Raw genomic sequence first — 9,748 nt, 5'->3', positions numbered from 1 at the left:
TCTGTACCCAGCGTAAACTGAATCTGCTTCCAAGTAAGAACAATCAAGTACCCCTCAATAGGTATCAAAGAAACTGAGGTTCCTTAGGTGAGCTGAATAGAGAGAGAGAAAAAAAATTCTTTTTATTATTGTATCTTTATTAGGGTTTTTTTTAAATCTTAATTCCAATATGGTTAACATACAGTGTTCTAGTGGTTTCAGGAGCAAATCTAGTGATTCGGCAATTCTAGACATTACTCAGTGCTCCTCATGATAAGTGTCCTCTTAATCCCCATCACGTATTTCACCCCCCCCCCCACCTCCCCTCTGGTGACCATCTGTCTGTTCTCTCCAGCTAGGGGAGAAAATATTTTCTTATTCAATTACTCATTCCGTCATGCAGCTGGACATGTAGTTGCAAACAACACGGACACAGTTCCTGCTTTCAGGGAAGGAAACCAAGTGGTAGGTGGAGGGGTGGGTATAGGAGGGCAAATCATAACTACAAAGGAAATGATGTGTGTTGAAGGGTGTCTCTAAGAAATGACACTTGAGCTGAGACACGAAGGATGAGAAAAAGGCAGGAAGTGAGAGGGATTTGGCGTGGATTTTACTTAGGGGGAAGGGGTGGCGGGAGAAGACTGTAGGTCAGTACGAGCCAGTCCAGAAACAGCAAAGCCATGAGATGGAGAAAAATCCTGGAATGTTCAAGAAGCTGACAGCAAGCTAGTATGGTCGGAGTGGGCCGAAGAGGGGGTGTCGCCGAGGTAACACTGGAGAGATGAGCAGGGACCGAATAAAGCCAAACCTAGCTGGCCAGGTAAAAGATTCTGTATCCCTTAGTGCGCTGAAGAGCCTGGAGGCCTTTAGAAAGGCCAATGGCATAATCTGAATTAGATTTTTCCAAGTCTAGTTGGGCTGGAATGTGGGGTACAGATTTGGTGGAGAGACTGGGGCAAGAAGAAAAGCAAGGAAGCCAGCCAGGGAGGCCAGCTAGGAGATTCCTGCAGTTAAGGGGGGCGGGGTGGGATGGAGGGCAGGCAGTTGTGGTAGCGGGAACAGGAGGCCGTGGTTGGTCCTGCTGTAAGTTCTGGAGGGGGTGTTGACAGAATGTCCTCATGGACTGGGTGTCAGACAGGAGGACAGGCTAAGGAAGGGTGACCCCCAGGCTGGGGGGCTTGGGGGAAAGCAAGGGGTGTTAGCTGAGGTGGACACAGGAGGAGGGGCAAGTTGGCTTTGGGTAGGTGGAGTCTGAGATGGCTGCGCGACACTGAGAACGCGGTTGGAAGCTCAGAAGAGAGGTCTGAGGCAGAGACACAACTCTGGAAGTGTTGACACGGAGATGGCATTTACAGCCTCCCGGTGGGGGGCAGTTTGCACTCCTCACTGCCTCCCCCACTTGTAGGACAGGGTGGAAAAGCTCTCAGTTGTGTGTCAACAGGAGGGAAAGGAAAGCAGCCAGTCCATGACGGTCCAAGGAAGCCACGTTCTTGCTCCTCTTGTGATCCATCCACGTTCAGGCTGAGCAACGTGCAAGAGCAAAGCAGGCCTGAGGGAAAACTCGCTCAGGTTCTGACTTCTTTACTACAGAATATTGAACAAGCTCCTCTGCAATTTTCCATTTCACAGCCGTCCTAGCCCTCCCTCCACATGCACCAGAAATGAAGACGTTTGGTCTGCGTACGACTGGACAGGTTGCTTCTGGGGGACCCTCACATGGTGCAGTTGTATTTGCCTTCCAATGACGAGCGGGATTTTAACTGCATCTGGACATTTCTGCTGAGTTGGATCCTGTCACTCAGCAGGAATGTCCCACACCAAATGGAAAGGACACTAAAGCCATGGGGTTTGAGCAGACCCAGGTCTCCACACTGTGCGCTGCCAGGGAGTGAGTAATTCTGGCTTTGGAAAGGGCACATTTGTAAAGCTAAATTAATATGTCCTGTTTTTCATCCGTGACTTCTCTCCATTTCCAGTTTGAAACAGTGAGCTGCCTCGGGTACATGACCGTGCAAAAAATATGTTTCGGGGGGTATGTGTGTTTATTGTGAATCCCAGGATGGACTTAACCATTGGAAGCCATTCAATCAGCACTGATCCAGATGCTCACAGGAAGGTGAAACAAAATCCATCTACCTCACCTTTCGGAGTGGAAAGCCCCGAGCTTCTGAGAGTCCCCAAATCTGCTGTCTTTATTCCCCGGTGGGGCAAAGCTGGCAAGCAGATGAGGAACATGAAAGCCCCTGTTACATCAGCATCTTTCCAACATTTTGATTTTTTTTTTGGTTTCAAATGATAAGGTTGAAAAGTCCCATTTGACTGTTATAAATTGCCTTTCCTCATCAAAGACCTCCAAGATCAGAGTCTATAAACATATCTGGACACGTGTTTAGTTGTAAACCACTGGGAAAGACAAATGAAATGATACCTACAATCAATGCCCAGCCCCTTTCCAATTTTCTTTATTGCCATAATTCCAACAAATCAATCTTTAGTCTCTGCTGAGGACGGAAAGCTGCCCAACCTCACGTTTCAAGGCCTATGTGGCCTCAGAGCCAGACACCCCAAAGCTCCACCCAAACCAACCCCAGGGTAACAAGGGTGAGCAACTGCCCTGATGTCGCAACTCCTATATTTACAAAAACAGACAACTTTGACCCCGCTGGGAGGCATCTCCTTGTCTCCTAATTAACGGTTTTACTTTCCTTTGACCAGCGGCCAGCTGTCCCGGGGAACCGCCGTGGCACAGGAGAGCTAAATGCTAACAATTGGAAGTAAGGAGGAGGCCAATAAAACCAAAACACGTTGCAGTGTGACCTGAGGACTGGGAACACATGTGCTGGTTTGTGTTTTTTTTTTTTTTTTTTTTCTCACCAGGGAGAGGTTTTCAGGCTGTGAACTCCTTGTCATTCATCCCTTGGATTATTGATTAAAAGAAGCTCATAACTGTTAGGCTCCTAAAACCAGAAGGGCATACTCACAATCAGACCATGATCAAAGCACACAGAGAGGCCCAGAGATTTGTAGCCCACTTCCTTGTGCGTAAATAGGAGCCCCAAGGGGGGAGCCGGGTCTATAGCAGCCAGCAGCCCCACTGTGGTTGAGACAAGAGGAGGTGCCCAGCCCGGTGTGTGCTACAAACAAGTTATATAAAGATGGCATCGAACTCACAGCCCCAGGGAGCAAGCTCTTTGGCCATCGCCAGAGATGCCAGTGAACAGAAGTCCTGAAGCTGACTGGTGGGGAAGGCCACACTTCCAAAAGGGCAATTTTTCCATTCACACCTCTCTGGAGCGCTTGGCCGGAGCACTTTGCTCTCGAATCCTTCGTTTCTTCGCCTATACGATGGGAATGATAACTGTAGGACTATGTGGAGAAGTAAATGAGATAATAATGCAGGTCAGGCCATGGCACAGGACCCTGCAGCCAGTCAGCCCTCGACAGATGTTGGCAGAGATGCTGCTGGGCTGCGGATGCTGACCCCGCTGTTCACGAGTAAGTAGGAGAAACCTTTATTTAAACCTGATTTTTTTTTTATTGTGCTAGTCTTCACGAGAAACTTCTTCCTTCGTTTTCAAAAATAAAAACTGCTTTTTTTATTTTATTTTTTTTTACCTTTTATTTAAACAACAGTCCTGTCTCTTTAGAGTTAAAGGTCTTAACTAATATCAGCCATGAACTTGCTCATCTTTTTCTTCTTTGTCTGACAAACATCAGGCCGTGTTCCGTTATAAGAGATGCTGCCTATGGAAAATCTTTTAAAGTCTTGGCAAGGCCGTGGAACGAGTCGGGATGCCTTGATTTGTCTGATACCCATTTCAGCTCATGCTTCTCTGCATAATTAAAAATAAGAAGACGCCCAGGGTTCTGAGGCCCGTCCAGGCAGCAGCCCCTGCCTGTTGAGGAACTGGTCCCAGCACGAGGATGTCCCAGGCCCTGGGGACGACCTGGACCTGAAGGTGCAGTGAACCCTGTGTTTACTTCCTTGTTGATTTCCCTTCTCTGGCTCCCAGCTCATTTTCCCATTGCCTGCAGGAAAACAACATTCAGGGGTGCGGTAGGACTGACTTGGCAGGCCGAAAGGTGAACAAAAGGATCCTGGCTTTTCCTGAGAGCACAGGGACGGTCAAGGGAGCCTGGGCCCCTTCCAGACCAGAACAGATTAGTCACTGATGCTAATGAGCGCTGCTCGGTGGGGGGGCTGCTCTCCCTGGAAGCTCCTGGGAGGCTGCTCTCGGGTTCATGGATCAGCATGACACAAAGCCTTGCAAAAGGGGCAGGAGGTGAGCTGATTACCTCCAAGGCCGAATGGTTTTCATGCCTGTCTGGAAGAGGAGACACAGGAAAGAGAGAGAAAATCTCCCTGGGCCACAGAAGATCAGCTCCCAAGCGGACTGCCCCCCACCCGAGGCCTCACACGACTGGGAACCGGTTCACCGTGCAGCAAAGGTAAGAGTCCCGCCTCCCCCTCCAGGGAACATCTCATGTGATTTGAGACACTTTGCGATTTGAGACACTTTGCTCCTAACTCTCCCAGCCCAGCCTCCCACCCTTAGCCCGACCACCCACCCCCCAGCACCCACCACACCGCCCCTCCAAGTTGTTGAAGACAGCCAAAAGCTAGAATGTCTAGGTATGTCTTTTTCAAAACACTCCAGAAAGGCCCTCAGGATATCTACATTTTTAATACCTGATTTTTTTTTATTGCGCTACTCTTCACAAGAAACTTCTTCCTTCATTTTCAAAACTAAAAACTGCTTTTCTTATTTTGTTGGGGTTTTTTTTTTTGTTTGTTTTTTACTGGTCCAACAGGTCAGTAAAAACATAAACAACCCCACTAACAGTAATTGGATTCATATAACATTATTCCTCATCGGTATCCGAAACATATTCACCTATTTTGCTTCATTTCTGTAGTGGAAATAGGTATTGCCATTGCAGTTTTACTCACGGAGAGACTTAGGTCCAGGGAAATTTGACTTGCCTGCCAACATGTGGGTAGGTGAGTAACAGAGGGCACATCCTGTCTCTATTCCTGCCTCTTTGCAGTAGAACGGTGACTCTACCTTTTTTTTTTTAAGGATTTATGTATTTACTTACTTATTTAGAGAGCAAGAGCATGGGGAGGGGCGAGGGAGGAGGGAGAGAATCCTCAAGCAGACTCCCTGCCGAGCATGACCCCAAGATCACCACCGGAGCCGAAATTTAGAATTGGATGCTCAACAGACTGAGCCAGCCAGGTGCTTCTTCAAACCAAAATACCAGGCTATATTCTCTGCCACATATTCTCTGGCCAATGATCCGATGGGAGGATAGGATTTTAGAAATTGGAACTCATTCGCCTAGAAAATCCAGAAATAGAGTATCCAGTACGATATGCCACCTTGTTATTTATCGCTGTTTACATCCATCCCTGGGCGCCGAATCCAGTTCACCAAATGTTGATAAGCTGCATTCTGGGTGCCCAGCACTGGGCCACATATCGGAGCACGGTGCAAACCATGTGGCCAAGGCGTGCTGAAGGAATGCACTGTGGGGGCCGAGGGTGGAGGTCGTACATGAGAAGACTCTCCACGGGACAGGAGCTTCACACTTGAGCTTGGCATAAAGAGGGGACTTTGACTGAGGGGGAGCTTTTCAGATTGGGACCACTCCCCACAGTAGGAATTTGCTCATGGAACATTCAGAGCAAGATGGTGACAACAGAACAGGCGACGAAGAGCACATTCTGGGAATTAGACTTGAATCTCGGTACTATTTTCCACTCGCTCTGTGCCCTGGAGTTAATCCAGTTAACTCTTATGACCTCAGTGTTCTGAAAGGCAAAATGGGAATAATAGTATCACCTCGTTCATGGAGTTGTCTTAAGGTTTAAATGAGAGAATGCATGTAAAGCCTTTGCTGGCACGTAATGAGCGCTCAAAAATACTATTTAATTACCCCATGCCTGCTTCCATGGGAGATACTAGGAGTGCAGATGAGAGGAGCTCTACTCTCAATTTGATCAAACATTGTGAATTAGTTGTGTGCAACCAGCTACGTGCGGTGCAGTAATGCCCTGGGACCACAGACAGAGGGATCATCTGTAGGTATTCTGGGCCTGTTGGGGGAGGCGGGAAGACGTTTCCCAGTAGAGGCCCTGTTGTGTAGGCAGGTAGTGAAGGACTATCTCAGTGAAGATAGTGAAAGGAGCTGCGCCGATGTGATTTTGAATCCCAGTTTCACCCCCAGCCACATACACAGCACCGCGTGGATATCTACTTATTCAGGAATCTCTCCATCCTTCACTAGGTGAGTGGAAGGAGAATATTTCTCCTCTGCACCTCATCAGAGTGCCAGCCTGTCACAGACAGACCCTGAGCCTGCTTCTGGAGCAGCCACTCCAAATTTTGTCCGCCCAAAGCAGCCTCTGGGTGCCTGTGTTCTGGAAAGTCTGGAAAACACGATTCCAACCTAGCATATGCATTACATGTAGATGGAGATACAGATATAGATGAAGCATAGACGTACGTATGTGTGTATTTAGAAAGACCTCAAACTTATAGAAAAGTCACAGAGACGGTACAGTACAAAGAATTTTGCACTGCATTTTCCCAGATCCTTTGAGAGTAAGCTGCCAAAACAGTGCCTCCTCTTCCCCGTGTATTGTAGTGTGTACTTTAGCGTGTGTTTTCTATACCCAAGGACGTTCTCCCGCATAACCGCAAAGTCAGGAAATCGATGTTGACGTATTCCTGTTTTCTAATCTTCAGACCCCAGCAAGTTTTCATCAGTTGCCATTTCTGTTAATGATTTTTACAAAAGATTTATTTAGGGAATCCCTGGGTGGCTCAGAGGTTTAGCACCTGCCTTTGGCCCAGGGCACGATCCTGGGGTCCCGGGATCAAGTCCCATGTCAGGCTCCCGGCATAGAGCCTGCTTCTCCCTCCTCCTGTGTCTCTGCCTCTCTCTCTCTCTCTCTGTCTATCATAAATAAAGAAATCTTTAAAAAAAAAAGATTTATTTATTTTAGAGAGAGAGTGAGTGTGAGTCCAAGTGGGGGAAGGGACAGCAAGAGGAGAGAGAGAATCTCAGGCAGACTCTGTGCTGAGCGTGGAGCCCAGAGTGAGGCTCCATCCCACGACCCATGAGATCCCAATCTAAGCTGAAACCTGGAGTCGGATGCTCACCCGACTGAGCCACCCGCGCACCCCCACCAGTTACCACTTAATCCTTGGACCAACTCAAGATTTTAAGGCTCAAGTGCTACATTTAGCTGTCACCATGTTCTTTGCTCCACGATCAAGCCTTCTTCAGTAGTCCCTTCACTTTCACAATTTTGGCCCTTTTTAAAAAATACAGGCCAGTTTTCCTGCGGAATGTTCCTCAATCTGGGTTTGCCTGAGTTTCCTTGTGCTTTGACTCAAGTTTTACAACCTTGGCCCAAAAACATCACAGAAATGAAGCTGTGTCCCTCTCATTGCATCCTATTGGGTGGCAGACGATTTTAAACTTCACTGAGGGGGCACCTGGGTGGCTCAGTGGTTGAGCACCAGACTTTGGCCCAGAGAGTGATCCCGGGGTCCTGGGATCGAGTCCCACTTCAGGCTCCCCAAAGGGAGCCTGCTTCTCCCTCTGCCTATGTCTCTGCCTCTCTCTGTGTCTCTCATGAATAAATAAATAAAATCTTTAATTTTTTTTAAACCATAGCTGGATTTTAGACTTGAGGACAAGAGGCTCTGGAGCCGGGCTTTCTGGGTTCAAACCCTGCCTCTGCTACTTACTAGCTGTGTGATCTTAGGCAAGTTACTGTTCTGTGCTCTAGTTTCCTTAACTATAAAACTAGAGATTATAGGGACACCAGGGTGGCTCAGCGGTTGAGTGACTGCCTTCGGCTCAGGTCATGATCTTGGGGTCTGGGATCGAGTCCCACATTGGGCTCCCTGCATGGAGCCTGCTTCTCTCTCTGCCTGTGTCTCTGCCTCTCTCTGTTTCTGTGTCTCTCATGAATAAATAAATAAATCTTAAAAAAAAAAAAACCTGGAGATTATAATAGTACTTACCTCATGAGACCAGGGCCATTGTTAAATTAATTCTTTTACGTAGCACATAGAAAAATGCATAGTGTACATAAAGCATGTAATAAATATTAGATGTTTTTATTATTTCCCAATAGATAGATCAAACAGGGATTAAGGCATTGGCAAAACAGAGGCACCAAAAATCATCATTAATTAAAACAGAAAAATTTAAAAGAATGGATTTGGGCATTTCAACAGAAACTCTGAAGTCATTATCTTGAGAAAAATCAGAACTTTTGTGCCCTTCTGTAAGCTTACTTTATGGCTTGCTGTTGTTTTCTTTTGATAGATTTTGGAGGCTGGGAGTCCACTGTAATCTTTTCATTATTTTGGCCTCTAAAGGTCGGGGTGTTACAAGAGAAACATGCTATGGAGACCTCTGTTCTATTGGTCTCCCTGGCACAGAGATCCAGTAGGAGTAGCCATTGTACACACTCCTGGAGTCCCAGGGCAATAGGATCGGTTATGATTGTTCTGACACCTGCACCAAACAAGGCTACCCCAAAGCTGAAGAGAGGCGGTCTTAAAACTCAATTATTGCTAAAGCAATTCTGCACCCCACTGTTCCATGAGTGTGTGTGTGTGTGTGTTGGGGGAGGGATGGTCTTGAAACCCATCTTAAAGTCTTTTTGAAATAAGAGTTGGCAGCCTTTCAGCAGTGGCCTTCTACCCCCCTGTCACTGGAGCTGAGGGGACAGTCCTCCTTTCCCACAGCCCACACCCCCTGAGAGCCAGGGGAACCAGAAACAGAAGCTCAAAAGTACACATAGTGCATCCAAATTAAAGAACTTCTATGCATCGGATACAATCAACACAGTGAAAAGCAACCCATGGGATGGGAGAAAATAGTTGCAAACCATGTATCTGATAAGGGATTCATATCAGAACATATAGAGAACTCCTACAACTCAATGACAAAAACAAAAAACCCATTTTTTAAACTAGCAAAATAGACATTTCTCCAAGGAAGATGTACAAATGGCAAAAAAGCATATGAAAAGATGCTCAGGGCAGCCCCGGTGGCACAGCGGTTTAGCGCCGCCTGCAGCCCAGGGTGTGATCCTGGAGACCAGGGATCGAGTCCCACGTCGGGCTTCCTGCATGGAGCCTGCTTCTCCCTCTGCCTGTGTCTCTGCCTCTCTCTTCTTTCTCTCTGAATAAATAAATAAATAAATCTTTTAAAAAAAAAGAAAGAAAAGATGCTCAATGTCATTAATCTTTAGAGAAATGCAAATCAAAACCACAATGAAATATTACTTCACACTCATTAGGGTGGCTGCTATAAAAAAAGAGAAAGAAAGAGAAAGAAAAAGAAAGAAAGAAAGAAAGAAAGAAAGAAAGAAAGAAAGAAAGAAAGAAAGAAAGAAAGAGCCAAACCCACAAAATAACAAGTATTGGTAAGATCCCTTGCTACACCATTGGTAGGAATGGAGAATGGTGCGGCTGCTATCGAAAACAGTATATGGTGGTTCCTCAAAAAATTAAAAATAGTTACCACATGATCCAGAAATTCCACTTCTGGGTATTTACCCCCAAAGAATTGAAAGCAGGGACTCAAACAGATATTTTTACACCCACAGTCATAGCAGCTTCATTCACAAAGCCAAGGGATGGAAGAAACTCAAAAGTCCATGAACAGATAAACATAGGAGAAGGGAAGGAAGAAGAAAATAAGATAAAAACAGAGGGAAGCAAAACATAAGAGACTC

At 46.5% G+C, this 9,748-nt stretch overlaps 1 protein-coding gene across 2 annotated transcripts in view; it reads left to right on the top strand.

Annotated features, from left to right (window-relative positions):
• The first annotated feature begins 3,901 nt into the window (after positions 1-3,901).
• Positions 3,902-9,748, top strand: part of LNX1 (ligand of numb-protein X 1) — a 174,934-nt gene continuing 169,087 nt past the window's right edge. For both annotated transcript variants that reach the window (XM_049092957.1, XM_049092958.1), the window contains exon 1: positions 3,902-4,428. The gene's annotated coding sequence lies outside the window, so the exon portion shown is untranslated. The remainder of the gene's footprint in view (positions 4,429-9,748) is intronic.

The sequence above is a fragment of the Canis lupus genome, chromosome 13, assembly GCF_003254725.2.
Source record: "Canis lupus dingo isolate Sandy chromosome 13, ASM325472v2, whole genome shotgun sequence".
NCBI classification, from domain to species: Eukaryota; Metazoa; Chordata; class Mammalia; order Carnivora; family Canidae; genus Canis; species Canis lupus.
Note: the sequence above shows the minus strand (reverse complement) of the source record. Positions and strands in the feature narration are given on the sequence as shown.